This window comes from Rattus rattus, chromosome 4, assembly GCF_011064425.1.
Source record: "Rattus rattus isolate New Zealand chromosome 4, Rrattus_CSIRO_v1, whole genome shotgun sequence".
Classification (NCBI taxonomy): Eukaryota; Metazoa; Chordata; class Mammalia; order Rodentia; family Muridae; genus Rattus; species Rattus rattus.
The window spans coordinates 88198012-88213123 of NC_046157.1; the positions used below are offsets into that span (position 1 = coordinate 88198012).

General features: G+C 46.9%; 1 protein-coding gene across 3 annotated transcripts in view; it reads right to left on the reverse strand.

Moving 5' to 3' along the window:
- The window catches only part of Rfx2 (regulatory factor X2), a 65770-nt gene extending 51271 nt beyond the window's left edge, over positions 1 to 14499 (reverse strand). For all 3 annotated transcript variants that reach the window (XR_004387696.1, XM_032900783.1, XM_032900782.1), the window contains exon 1: positions 14362 to 14499. The gene's annotated coding sequence lies outside the window, so the exon portion shown is untranslated. The remainder of the gene's footprint in view (positions 1 to 14361) is intronic.
- Between the last annotated feature and the right edge of the window lie 613 nt (positions 14500 to 15112).

Below are 15112 nucleotides of genomic sequence, written 5' to 3' on the forward strand. Positions count from 1 at the left end.
GAGACTATGAAAGCTGGAAGATGCTGGGCAGATGTCATACAGAACCTAAGAGAACACAAATACCAGCCCAGGCTACTATATCCAGCAAAACTCTCAATTAATGTAGATGGAGAAACCAAGATATTCCATGATAGAACCAAATTTACACAATATCTTTCTACAAGTCCAGTCCTACAAAGGCTAATATAGATGGAACACTCCAACACAAGGAGGGAAACAACACCCTAGAAAAAGCAAGAAAGTAATCTCCTGACAACAAAACCAAAAGAAGAGAGACACACAAACATAATTCCACCTTTAACAACAAAAACAACAGGAAACAACAATCATTGGTCCCTAATATCTCTCAACATCAATGGACTCAATTCCCCAATAAAAAGACATAGACTAACAGATGAGAAAGGACACTTCATATTAATCAAAGGAAAAGTCCACCAAGATTGACTCTCAATCCTATGCTCCAAATGCAAGGACACCAACATTCATAAAAGAAACCTTACTAAAGCTCAAAGCACACATTGTACTTCACACCATAATAGTAGGAGACTTCAACACCCCACTCTCATCAATGGACAGATCATGGAAACAGAAACTCAGAGAAACTAACAGAAGTTATGAACCAAATAGATTTAACAGATATTTATAGAATATTTCATCCTAAAACAAAAGAATATGCCTTCTTCTCAGCATCTCATGGTACCTTCTCCAAAACTGACCACATAATCAGTCACAAAACAGGCCTCAACAGATACAGGAAGATAGAAATAATCCCAGGCATCCTATCAGATCACCACAGACTAAGGCTGGTCTTCAATAACAATGATAAGGAAAGAACACCCACATATACATGGAAGTTGAACAATGCTCTACTCAATGATAACTTGGTCAAAAAGAAATAAACAAGGAAATAAAGACTTTTTAGAATTTAATGAAAATGAAGGTCCAACATATCCAAACTTATGGGACAAAATGAAAACTGTGCTAAGAGGAAAACTCATAGCTCTGAGAGCCTCCAAAAAGAAACTGGAGAGAGCATATGTCAGCAGCTTGACAGCACACCTAAAAGCTCTAGAACAAAAAGGAGCAAATACACCCAAAAGGAGTAGAAGGCAGGAAATAATCAAACTCAGGGCTGAAATCAACCAAGTAGAAACAAAAAGAATACAAAGAATCAACACACCAGGAGCTGGTTCTTTGAGAAAATCAACAAGATAGCTAAATCCTTAGCCAGACCAACCAGAGGGCACAGAAAGAATGTTCAAATTAACAAAATCAGAAATGAAAAGGGAGACATAACAACAGAAATTGAGGAAATTCAAAAAATCATTAAATCCTACTACAAAAGCCTATACTCAACAAAACTGGAAAATGTGGAGAAAATGGACAATTTTCTAGACAGATACCAGGTACCAAAGTTAAATCAGGATCAGATAAACCATCTAAACAGTCCCATAACCCCTAAAAAATATAAGTAGTCATTAAAAGTCTCCCAACCAAAAAAAGCCCAAGACCAGATGGGTTTAGTGCAGAATTCTACCAGACCGTCATAGAAGACTTAATACCAATACTCTGCAAATTATTCCACAAATTAGAAACAAAAGGAACACTACGCAATTCATTCTATGAAGGCACAACCACACAAAGATCCAACAAAGAAAGAAAACTTCAGACAAATTTCCCTTATGAATATCAATGCAAAATTAATATAAAATAATAAAAATTAATAAATAAAATTCTTGCAAACCGAATCCAAGAATACATCAAAATGATCATCCATCATGATCAAGTAGGTTTCATCCCAGGGATGCAGGGATGGTTCAATATTCGCAAATCCATCAGTGTAATCCACTATATAAACTCAAAGGAAAAAAAACCCCACAAGATCATCTCATTAGATGCTGAGAAAGCATTTGACAAAATTCAACACCCCTTCATGGTAAAAGGCTTGGAAAAATCAGGAATTCAAGGCCCATACCTAAACATAGTAAAAGCAATATATGGCAAACCAGTAGCCAACATCAAACTAAATGAAGAGAAACTTGAAGCAATCCCACTAAAATAAGAGACTAGACAAGGCTGCCCACTCTCTCCTATTCAATATAGTACTTGAAGTCCTAGCCAGAGCAGTCAGACAGTGAAAGGAGGTCAAAGGGATGCAAATTGGAAAGGAGGAAGTCAAAATACCACTATTTGCAGATGATATGATAGTATACTTAAGTGACCCCAAAAGTTCCACCAGAGAACTATTAAACCTGGTAAACAACTTCAGCAAAGTGGCTGGATAGAAAATTAACTCAAACAAATCAGTAGCCTTCCTTTACTCAAAGGATAAACAGGCTGAGAAAGAAAGGAGGGAAACGATCCCCTTCACAATAGCCACAAATAATATAAAATACCTTGGTGTGACTCTAACCAAGCAAGTGAAAGATCTGGATGACAAGAACTTCAAGTCTCTGAAGAAAGAAATTGAAGATCTCAGAAGATGGAAAGATCAGAAGATGGATTAATACTGTAAAAATGGCCATCTTGCCAATAGCAATCTACAAATTCACTGCAATCCCCATCAAAATTTCAACTCGATTCTTCATCGAGTTAAAAAGAGCAATTTACAAATTCATTTGGCATAACAAAAAATCCAGGCTAGCAAATCTATTCTCAACAGTAAAAGGACTTCTGGGGGGAATCTCCATCCCTGACCTCAAGCAGTATTACAGAGCATTAGTGATAAAAACTGCATGGTATTGGCACAGAGACAGGCAGGTAGATCAGTGGAACAGAATTGAAGACCCAGAAATGAACCCACACACCTATAGCCACTTGATCTTTGACAAAGGAGCTAAAACCATCCAATGGAAAAAAGATAGCATTTTCAACAAATGGTTCTTGTTCAACTGGCGGTCAGCATGTAGAAGAATGCAAATCGATCCATTCTTATCGCCCTGTACAAAACTTAAGTCCAAGTGTATCAAGGACCTCCACTTAAAACCAGACACACTCAAACTATTAGAAGAAAAAGTGGGGAAGAGCCTTGAGCACATGGGCACTGGGGAAATTTTCCTGAACAGAACACCAATGGCTTATGATTCTACGATCAAGAATTGACAAATGGGACCTCATAAAATCGCAAAGCTTCTGTAAGGCAGAGGACACTGTCATTAGGATAAAACGGCAGCCAACAGATTGGGAAAAGATCTTTACCAATCCTACCTCTGATAGAGGGCTAATATCCAAAATATACAAAGAACTCAAGAAGTTAGACTCCAGAGAGCCAAACAACCCTATTAAAAATGGGGTACAGAGCTAAACAACAAATAAAAAAACTCAGGTGACAGCAGATGCTGGCGAGAATGTGGAGAAAGAGGAACACTCCTCCATTGTTGGTGGGATTGCAAACTGGTTCAACCACTCTGGAAATTAGTCTGGAGGTTCCTCAGAAAATTGGACATAGTATTACCTGAGGACCCAGCTATACCACTCCTGGGCATATATCCAAAAGATGCTCCAACATACAACAAAGACACATGCTCCACTATGTTCATAGCAATCATATTTATAATGGCCAGAAGCTGGAATGAACCCAGATGTCTCTCAACGGAGGAATGGATACAGAAAATGTGGTACATCTACACAATGGAGTACTACTCAGCTATCAAAAACAATGACTTCATGAAATTCATAGACAAATGGATTGAACTAGAAAATATCATCCGGACTGAGGTAACCCAATCACAGAAAAACACACATGGTATGTACTCACTGATAAGTGGATATTAACTCAAAAGCTCAGATTACCTAAGATACAATCCACAGATCACATGAAGCTCAACAAGGACGACCAAAGTGCAAATGTTTCAGTCCTTCTTTGAAGGGGAAACAAAAACATTCACAAGAGGAAACATGGAGACTAAGTTTGGAGCAGAGACTGAAGGAAAGGCCATTCAGAGTCTGCCCCACCTGGGGATCCATCCCATATACATGCAGCTACCAAACTCAGACAATATTGCTGACGCCAAGAAGTGCTTACTGACAGGAGCCAGATATGGATGTCTCCTGAGAGGCTCTTCCAGAGCGTGACAAACACAGAGGCAGGTGCTCACAGCCAACCACTGAACTGAGAATGGGGTCCCCATTGAAGGAGTTAGAGAAAGGACTGAAGGAGCTAAAGGGGTCTGCAACCCCATAAGAACAACAATGTCAACCAACCAGAGCTTCCAGGGACTAATCCACCATCCAAAGAGTACACATGGACAGATCCATGGCTCCAGCCGCATATGTAGCAGAGGATGGCCTTGTTGGGCACTAATGGGAGGAGAAGTCCTTGGTCCTGCCAAGGCTGGACCCCACAGTGTAGGGGAATGTCAGGGTGGGGAGGCAGGAAGGGGTGGGTAGTTGGGTGGGGCAACACCCTCATAGAAGGTGGAGGGCAGTTTATGAACAGGAAGCCAGGAAATGTAAATTTTTAAAATATCCAATAAAATATTTTAATATCCAATAAAAAAGAGGAAAGAAAATAACTGTAAAAATAAACTATTATAATCTCAACAAATAAACAAAGGAGAACACATAATAAATATGATTGCAACGCTGGGGATTTTCTTCTCAACTTCCTTTTCCTCCCAGTCAAAAGGAGATGTTCCCTCGTCTAGAGATGGATAAATGGTTGGACGTGAGGAAAGACAGACAGCAGGGCTGCTCTACCTGCTGAAGGTCTGCATTTGTCCCACACTCTTTTTTTTTTTTTTTTGTTTTTTTTTTTTTTTTTTTTTTCGGAGCTGGGGACCCAACCCAGGGCCTTGTGCTTCCTAGGCAAGTGCTCTACCACTGAGCTAAATCCCCAACCCCATCCCACACTCTGTTTTAAACACACTGAAATCTCTGGAAACTTCTAGACAAGACCAAAGCCGAATATGAACACTGCCACCAGCCAAACAGCAGTCTGCTCTTCAGTCCTCCACTGCACACTCAGCCTTCAAAAGGAGGCCGGCTGCATGTCCGTTCTAGGACTTCCCACCTGAGGAACTTTCTGGAACAACTCCCAGTTGTGACACACTGCAGGGCTTGACGACGACTAGTTGCCTGGGCATGTGCATGGCTTGGGTGTAGCCACAGACTCAGCATCAACAGGCGCCTGCACCAAGTCTCAAAGCACAGACTCCATCCCGGACTCCCTTGTCCACTAGCCTCTGGGACGCATGTGCATTTGAGGTACTGTCCTCCAACATGCTGAGCGAGCTGGGTGAATGACAGGAGAGACCAGAAGCAAGCGGGGCAAAGACTCGAGCTGCCCAGGTGCCCAGGGAGGAAAGTAACAGTAGTGAGAAGGTTAGGCTAATTCCATAACAGGCTTCCAATGGGCAGTTAAAGAGACTAGGCCTGCACTGGAGAGATGGCTCAGTGGTTAAGAGCACTGAGTGTTCTTCCAGAGGTTCAAAGTTCAAATCCCAGCAACCACATGGTGGCTCACAACCCTCTGTAATGCCTTCTGGTATGTCTGAAGACAGCTATATTGTACTTATACATAATAAATAAATCATAAATCTTAAACAAAAAAGACTAGGCCTAAAAACCAATAATGGCATGACCTTGGAGATAGTCAGACAAAGCCCACCTACCCTGGGATTCCCCTAAAGTGCTTCAAATTGAACCTGAGAGCTCACTCTAGGTCTCTATCTTAGTAATGGGGAGACTCCAGCATGCTGGACTGCTGCAGAATAAACACTCTGCACTTACATACTATTTGAGCCCGGTGAGTCATTCTTTGGTGAATCATGGACTTTACAGTAGCAGGCTTGGTTCCAGACTGGAAGCTGCCAGCTGAGCAGGAGGAGATTCTTTCCCTGGCCAGAAATTGCTGGGGTGCCATGTTTGGCCAATGCTGTTCAGTTATTAAATGGGTAGGAGCATGAGTTAGGCTAGGAGCATGGTTTGAGTCTCTCTGAAGCTCGAGGCAGCCTGTGAATAACTGCACAACATACACAGACTTCTGTTGCTTAAGTAGGGGGCTCACCAGGGTTGATGCTGGTGGCCACCAGTTGCTAACATGAGACCATCCCTCTAGCACCTTCTGCCCTTAGTTTTCCACATGGGGAGACATAAGCAGTCACCCAGTTAACTTAAGGACCTGGGATGGCGGCTACTTGGGCCACAAATACCTGAATATATGCTGGCTCCAGAAAGCTAGACAGAAACAAAGGCCTAAAGGAGTTTTCTAGAAAGTAAAGAAGAAAGGTCTATCAGAAGCAGTCTAGTCCTTTACCTTCCTGTGAACTTTCTGATCTGTTAGAGGCATCAGTGAGCTGCATCCCAGAGAGGCAGGAAGGATCAGTAGAGACATCATGAAACAGGCACATATTTCTACAAACTTCCAAGACACAGCCCACCTCTTGGACAGAAAGTATCTGGGCAATGCAGAATGTTTTTCAGAGGTAAACAGTTTCCATGGAACAAGACAGAAGGGTTAGGAGCAGCAAGTCAGACAGTGGTCACAAGCCCTGCTGCCCTGTCTTTCTAGGACACAGCCCCTCCTCTCCTGAGGTTTGTCTGCTTTGACCATTCCTGTCTTCTTTGTGTACAGTGCTAGAAGTCACTTCCGCCCATGCCCTCTCGGCCTCTTTCAGCTCCTACACCTCAGAGGCCTCTGTTCAATGTGATCCAATGTCCAGTGTGGACACAGCAGCAGAGCACATGGATTGGGTGGGTGGATTGGTTGGTGAGTGGGTGGTTGGATGGGTTGGTGGATGGACAGATGGAAGGCTGATGGAGGGGTGGGTAGGTGGACGAGTGATGAATAAGTAGGAGGCTGAATGGGTGGAAGGGAGATAGGTAGATGAATGGATGGGTAGAAGGTGATAGATGGATGAATAGGTACAATCCACACACTGAAGTATTATATATAAGATGAAGAACACTGTGATCCCTGATCCAGCTGTATCAGGGTTCTCTGAGGAGCAGAAGCTGATGGAAGGAACACACACTTATAAGAGGTTTACTACAGTGGCTCACAGGCTGCTGTGTGAGACTGGACACCACAGCAGTCCCATCTCGTATTGTAGTCATGGAGGTCCTAGAGAGCTGCTGGATCCCAAGTCCATGTTGGGATCCTTAAGATGTGGGTTCTAACACCATCAAAGAAATGGCTTAGGATAGAAAACTTGCCAGTGAGCTGTGGTGAGCTGACAGAAAACACCAATGTCCTTTTATGTGGGCTGTGAGCACAAGTGTGCCCCAGATTTAGGGTGGGTCTTCAGATCTCAAATGATGCAACCAAGAAGAAACCCTCACAGGTGTGTTCAGTTGCTTGGGTCTTTGTTAATTCTAAATGCAGTCAAGTTGACAACCAAGATCAGCTATCACATCAGCCAAGAGGGGCTCATTGAAAATGAGTCAGACACAGAAGGCCATGTGCCAAGGCACCCTACCCACAGGAGGTCCCAGTACCATCAGATCCACAGAGACGGGAAGATGGGCACAAGGGGCTGGACATTGGTGTCGAATGACTGCAGAGCTGTCATCTGGGAAGAAAGGGGTCTCTGAAGATGGCTGCATGGCCACACCGATGCTTTTCATCGGCTGATGTGCTGCCATGACAGAGGCCAGCTATGAGCTGGGTAGATTTCCTCCTCAGCTTCCTCCTCTGCTTCTTTCACCCTTGTTTTCCTCTCAGGACCCACCCTTTCTGGAACCTCATTCCCTGCAACACACACCCCTGAAGGACCTTTGACACCACAGATCCTGTAGATGTCCCACCTGACTCCCTACTTCACTGTTGTCCTCAGTGTCTCAAGCACACAGCTGGCTGAATGACCTTTGCTAGATCCCAAAGCATCCCTTCCATATCCTGATGTCACTGAATGGCCAGGATCTGAGACACTGTGGTGAGCCCTGGAAAGCCCTTGAGGACACATTGGTCCTTATCAACTCTCCCAATGCAGTTGCAGCCTCCAGTGCAGCCACCAGAATCTCTGATCTCAGAGGCCTCCAGCCCAACAAGACAAGAGACCAGGAGGGCTGGGCAGATATAGTTCAAGCCAAATGGTGACATTCTTCTTTGTCACAGATACTCATCTCTGTCACTGATTCAAAACATGGAAAATTTGGGGGCCCATGATTCAGTGGATAGAGTGATTGCTTACCATGCAAGGAGTCCTAGGTTCTATCCCTGGTGCTGTCTAAATGAGGCATATGCCTACCATCCCAGAACTCAGTGACAACAGAATGATCAGGAGGAGTTTAAGGTCATCCTTGGCTACATGACAAGTCTGAGGCCAACCAGTGTACAATGGCACCCCCCTACCAATGTAAAAATAACCCACAGGATTTGACCCCAATAGTCATGGTTAACAATCCCTGCTTAGTCCAAGACCTTCCAAGGTCTATCCTCATCTCCTGTGGCCCCTTGCAGTTGGCCATCAGAAACTTCTGGACCAGCCTCTGTAGCTAGTCTAAGGTTTGCTGAAGCCCTGAGGACCTTCCCACTACTCATGGCCCTTGGGCACAGTGCCTCTGTGTCCTCAGGGGAATGTTGTCTGCACCTCCTGGCTGGTTCTGCCTGTCCCAGGAGGGCACTCAGTCAGTGGAGGACAGTGACTAGCATCTGATGAGTCGATGGCATGTGCAGTCCCTCCTGGACACCTTCACCTCAAACTCATACCTCCCAACTCTTCACAGGGCTCCACCTCCATTTCTCCTCCCTCCGATCCCCAGGAAGCAACCAGTGCCTCTCCTCTGCCCTGATGTGCCAGTGGGTCCCACACAGCACTCTACCCCAGAGCCTTTGCACTTCCTACCCCTGTGAAGCCACTGAGCCCAGCCCATCACCAGTCCACTGATTTTTACATTTTGTTACTTTATGTGCATGGATTTTATTCTTGCTGCTTATATCTACGTATCATGTGGATGGTGAGTGCCTTGGAGGTCAGAAGAGGGCACAAGGTCCTCTACACCTGGAGATGTCGAGTTGGGCGGAAGCTGGGGACACACCTACTTTTAATGGGTCTGTGGTGTTTCCTGAGTTCATCAGTGTGTCCTTGTGAAGCACACCCCAAGAGCAGAAATCTCTGGGTTGATAGGGTCAATCAGCTATTTTGGCAGGAAATCACAGAATTCACTAGGTCAAAGAAGCAGCCAGAGTTGCCGGGGTGCTGGAAAGAGTGGCAGAACCTGCCATGCCCACACCTTACATGACAGGAATGTGGTTGTAAGAAACAGCTGAGGTGCACAGGGCTGGGTGTCTGCTCCCAGATGCCGAGTTCAAGTCCTGTCATGAAGGCCAGGCCAGCCCACCTCCCAGTGGCTCCCTTCCAGATATCACAGGGTTGGCACCTGCAAGTCGATCTCAGACATCAAAAACAGCCCTGCTCAGTGGGCTGGCCGCCCAGTAAACTCCTGGTCACCATAATGCCCAGAGCATGGGGATTCTCACTGTCAGTGGATAGGTTTAAAATCTGGTGGCCTTTAAGCTGGGGTCATTGCTTAGTAGTGAGCACCTGCCTGGCATGTGTGAGGTCCTGACTCAGTTCCCAGCACTGCAACATAACATACAATATACATGCACACTCAGTACATAGGTACTGGACAGAGAGAACCCCAGAGACAGAGTTACAAGGTCAGCTGGAGGGTCTCACAATCAGAGTGATGAAGAGTAAGAAATGAGAGGAATGGATCTGGGGACCCTGCAGAGCCAGACCTGGCCATCTCAGGTTTCAAGTATCAAGAAGAGTCTATACAGAAGCAGCCATCAGCACCTGAAACAAAGGCCTGGGAGCTGGGCAGGGCCATCGCCTGCACCTGCTGCTGTTCCCACCTTAGAGCATCCTTGTCAAGACAGGAACATCTCCTTAAATGACTTCTCCTTTCAGAGAGGCAGCGCCTACCTGACCACCTAGCAGCATAGTGGCAGTTGGGGATCGTGGTTCAAGTTCAGAAATAACGGAGACCTAGTCTTAAGCAACAAACCACATGTCATTTGATGACAGAAGACCATGAGTCACGCAGGTGGTCCAGCTCATCTCCACCTTCCAACACACACCCATCCATCCATCTTACCCATCCATCTTCAATTCATCCACCCACCCACCCACCCACCCGCCTCCCAGTTGAGGTTTGGTCTGTTGCGATGTATCGTAATGCTATATACTGGCCCTGGTTGCCTCAGAGTTGGGGAGATCATTTTGCACACCAAGCAATGTTACCTAACTTTGCTCCTTAATTTAAAACTATGGATTGAATAAAGTTGTCTATAGCCTGTAGCTGGAAAGAAGAAAGGTTTTGGTTCCCAGGCTTAGGGTCTGAGGCAGAGACCATGAAGGAGAGAAAAACGAGAGGAGAAGACACCATGGGCTGGGTGAGTCATGAGAACAAGGCCATGAGGGCCGGCCAATTGGAGTCAAGAGCAGCCCGATGGAACATGGCAAGTTGTAACTCAAGGTTATTGATGGGGAAGCAGACATAATAGCAGAGAGGCGGATATCTGCCCAGCTCTGGTGCTTTAAAGCTTATTATAAATATAAAAGTTCTGTGTCTTATTTAGGAACTGAATGTTCAAAGGCAGGGTAGAAACTCCTGTATGAGATTAAAAACTTAATACGACACCTGCCCATCCTTCCACCCACCGATCCATCCATTCACTCATTCACCCATCCAGCCACCTATCCATCTATAAAGCCTGTCTGTGTGTCCATCCATCCACTCCCTAAAGCTGGACAAAGGTGGGCTGAGCCATCCACACATACTGAAATCCCAGTAAAGGATTCCAATGGCTTGAGCAGCACACAAACCCACTGTCCGTCCAGCAACACCCAAGCACCAGAGCACAACGCCCCGACTTGCACCCTATATTTAGTCCTGGCTTATTTGCTGGGGATATAACTACAACTGACATGAGGTGACCCATCACTGCTCTCCACTTCTCTGCAATAATCAGTTTCTAGGCAGGAACTCTGGCTAGGGTCATCTCAGCCCCAAAGCCCAAAGACAGGAAGGAAGCTGCATGTTCCCTCCTGCAGTTTGCTGAGGACTACATCCTCCAGACAGCTCACCTCATTTTCAAGAAGAGTCCATAGTTTACAAGTACACAGGGAAGGGGTGGTATTATTTAAACAGTTAGCTTCAGTTTAAAAGAAACAGGTGGCACTTAGGAGGCAGAGGCAGGTAGATCTCTGAGTTTGAGGACAGCTTGCTGTACAGAGCAAGATCCAGGACAACCAAGGCTACATAGTGATGCCCTATCTCAAAAAGTACAATAGAATAAGAAACAAGGCTGGGACGCCCAGGCAGTGGCAGAATGCTTGCCTAGTGTATGCAAAGCCAAGCACCTCAATAAATAAATAGCAAAGAAAGAAAGGATGTGATTCCTTCTAGCCAAGGACTTAACAAGCCAAGCAACCTTTAGTTTATATATGAACTTATTACCTTCATATGAACATACTTATATATACTAATATATGATGACTATTTATATCATCCACGGGAAGGCTCAGGGACTCAGTAGGAGAAAGGAACTTGCTGCCAAGTCTGGTAATCTGTGTTTTATCTTCAAGACACACCTGAAGCCAAGAGCCAACTCCTGCACATCATCCTCTAACCTCCAATGTGTACAACATAGCCCACACAGATGTGTACACACACACATATACACACACAGATGTATACACACACAGATGTGTGCACACACACAGATGTATACACACAGAGAGAGATGTGTACACACACACAGATGTGTATACACACAGATGTGTACACACACAGATGTATACACACACAGAGAGATGTGTACACACACAGATGTGTAACACACAGATGTGTACACACACAGAGATGTGCACACACAGAGATGTGCACACACAGATGTGTACACACATGCACACACACAGATGTGCACACACACAGATGTGCACACACATACACAGAGATGTGTACACACACAGAGGTGTGTGTTTACACATACAGAGATGTGTACACACACAGATGTGTGCACACACAGAGATGTGCACACGCACAGAGATGTGCACACACACTCAGATGTGTACACACACAGAGATGTGTACACACACAGATGTGCACACAATGTATACACACAGATGTGCACATACACAGAGATGTGCACACACACACAGAAATGTGTACACATACAGATGTGTACACACACAGATGTGCACATACACAGAGATGTGCACACACACACAGATGTGTGCGCATACAGATGTGTACACACACACACACATAATAAAGATTTTTTAAAATACCACTACTAATACAGTCTAAAGAGGCAGGAATACTTCATGCAGCAAGAGAATTATAGGCTGTATTTTAGAGGCCCAGTGTGGTGACAAGTTCTTCACAGCCCGGTAGTGGCTCAGGTAGCCACAGTGACCCACAAGACAGGCAGCAGAAGGCCTGATGGTAACAGCCTTAGATTCCTTCTCTGAGGCCTGAGTTCTCTTTCTACACTGGGAGTGGTAAGCAGCCACATTGGGGTAGTTTTTCCAGTCCATTCCATCTCTGAACCCAAGTTACAGTGAAGAAGGGCAGGGACTCAATCAGAACTCAGTCCCATCAAACAAGCACCCTTCACAGGCTGAGGCCAAAGATGTTAAAAATACAAACAAGAAAACATTTTAAGAGAAGTTTTGTGTCATTATTATTTTATTATCACTGCCCTGGAATTGTCTTTGCTTCTCTTTAAATGAAAAGTTCATTTCACTGTCAGGGAGACGGCTCAGCAGGTAAGAGTTCTTGCCACCAAGCCTACTGAGCTCCCAGGACTCACGCTGGAGGAAGAGTCTCCTGTAATCTGTCCTCTAATCTCAGGGTGGTTAAATACACAATAAATACACACATGTAGAAACTTAAATAGGAAGGCCAATCACTTGACAATAAGGAATCATCTGATTCCAGAGGACCGACAGGCATCTGATGCCACCTCTGAGGAGGGAACCATTGTCTTCTGTGATGTGGCCCCAACTGAACTCTGTTCCCTTCAAGGAAAAAAGGGGCAAAAGTAGAAGCTGGCCAGGGTGGGCGGAATCGGTCTTCAGGAGTGGAGGGAGCAAGAGAGGTGATGGTGAGGTATTATCAGAACACATTAAACAGACGGGGAAGGCCACACATCATCGTGCACAAGTGATACATGCTAATAAAGTTCAATTACTTAACACTCAATCGTTGTAGAAATTTCCTAGGGGAGGGGGCGCAGAAATCTTGTGCAAAGCAAGGCAAGGCAATGACTGAGGACCAGAGTGTCTTCCAGACGCCAAAGCAGGGATGAAGTCCCAGGAGAAAGGAGCCCAGCTCCTTTCTTGGTGCGTTCCGGCCCCAACCCCTGCCGGCCCCATCCCCTGCCCCCCACCCTAGGGGCCTGTCCGGAAGCTGAGCTCCCTGGGGGCCGAGGAAATAACCATTGCCCTAGCGGATCCCGACTGAGGATGCGGCCTATGGAAAGGGACTCCAGTAGACACTCCGGTGTTTTGGGATGTGCTGCCTGTGCACGGGAGAGCTGCGCACGCACTCTCCAGAACTGGATCTTCCTACAAACGGTTTACACAATATTTTCCTTCGGAAAAGTTTTCTGGATTGTGGATCTCGGCGAAGGGGAAGCTGTGGGTGCGCATGAGCTTCACAGCGCGGCGTGGGAAAAGACTCCAAACGCAGTGTAGGGTTCCAGGGGAGAGTGGTCCGAGGATATGGGGTGCCCGGGGAATTTGGGGAGCAAGAAAACACGAAGGGTCCTTCCAGAACAAATGCAGTGACTATTTTGGTCAAAGCCCAAGAAACAGGTCAGGGGCTCCCAAATCCAGTGTGCCTAGTTAAGAGGGTCAAAACTTATGAACCAAGCAGAAGAGTACTCTCGGAGTCAAATTCATGGATGACAGCCAGAACCCCGATTTCAGAAGTATAAAGGGGAGACAGTGCCCCTGGGTTTTCAGACTTGGGGGAGAATGGCTGGCTCTGTGAGAGTCCCCAACTCAGGTTTTGGAGGGATGACAGCAAGGAGCGGGTTTGGGGCAATCCCGAATTCAGGTTAGGGGGTAATGAAAGCAAGAACCAGTTTGGGGGCGCCTCCATGCTCCAAGCGTTACTGGGTAAAAATAAGAGACAAGGGGGTCTTCTGGAGTCCCCGCCCCTCAAAGTCAGATTTAGTGCGTCAAAGGCGAGAAGAGATCGCTTTACTTTACAAACTTTTCAGAGTGTGAGAGGGGTTCCACCCAGCCCAAGGCTTCCCCAAATCAGAGGCGCCTATCAGAACTGCGTGAGGTTGGCTTCTGCAAAGTTGGGGCGCCGGGTCCCACCGCGCCCGCCTCCGCAACCCCCCCACAGCGGGATCCCGCCCCCGCCGTTGCCCCCTGCCCGGGCCGCACCGCTCACCTGGAGTTCCGCAGGGAGTTCGGGTAGCGGCTCCCGCGGCGTTGGCCGCTGCGTGTCGCTCCGCGTTGGTAAGTAACAGTCTCCACGGCTACAGTCTCTATGGCGGCGGCGGTGGCGGCGCCGGCCGCTCCTCCTCCGGCTCCCGCCGCCCTCCCGCCCGCCCGCAGCGCCCGCCCGCAGCAGGCGCCCGCCCGCCTCAGCCTCGCGCTGCCCTCGCGGGGCGGGGCGTTGCGCCCGGCAACGGTTACCAGGCTGCACGCCCCGCCCCCCCAACGGCCCGCCATGCCCGCCTCCAACGGCCTCCGGGGAGGGCGGGGATCTCCCCATTGGCTTTCATAGTGCCCATCAGGGGTGAAGGGGCAGGCCCCTGAGTAGAATGCTAGCCAATCGCTGTGGAGGGTGGGGCCTGACAAGAGGCGCGCGGCTCTAAAGGGTTGACTCTAAGGAGGTGTGCGAGGCCGGCTTGGTGGCTCCTGTCAGGGCAGCGCGTGTTTTGCGGAGTTACGGTGATTCCACTAGAACGGAGGCGCACACCGTCTAAAAGGAGCAGCGGACTATCACCTTGCGCCTGCTCCTTCATAGTCCACAAACTGAAAACTTTTTCCTTTTTAAGAGAGTGTTGTCGGTGCGTGTGCATGCAAAGCGCATGGAGGCCAGAAGAGAGCGTCGGATCGCGCTGGAGCCAGAGTAGCCATTGGCTGTGAGCCGCCTAATTGAGCAAAGATGGATCTTGGGTCCTCTGCAAGAGCAG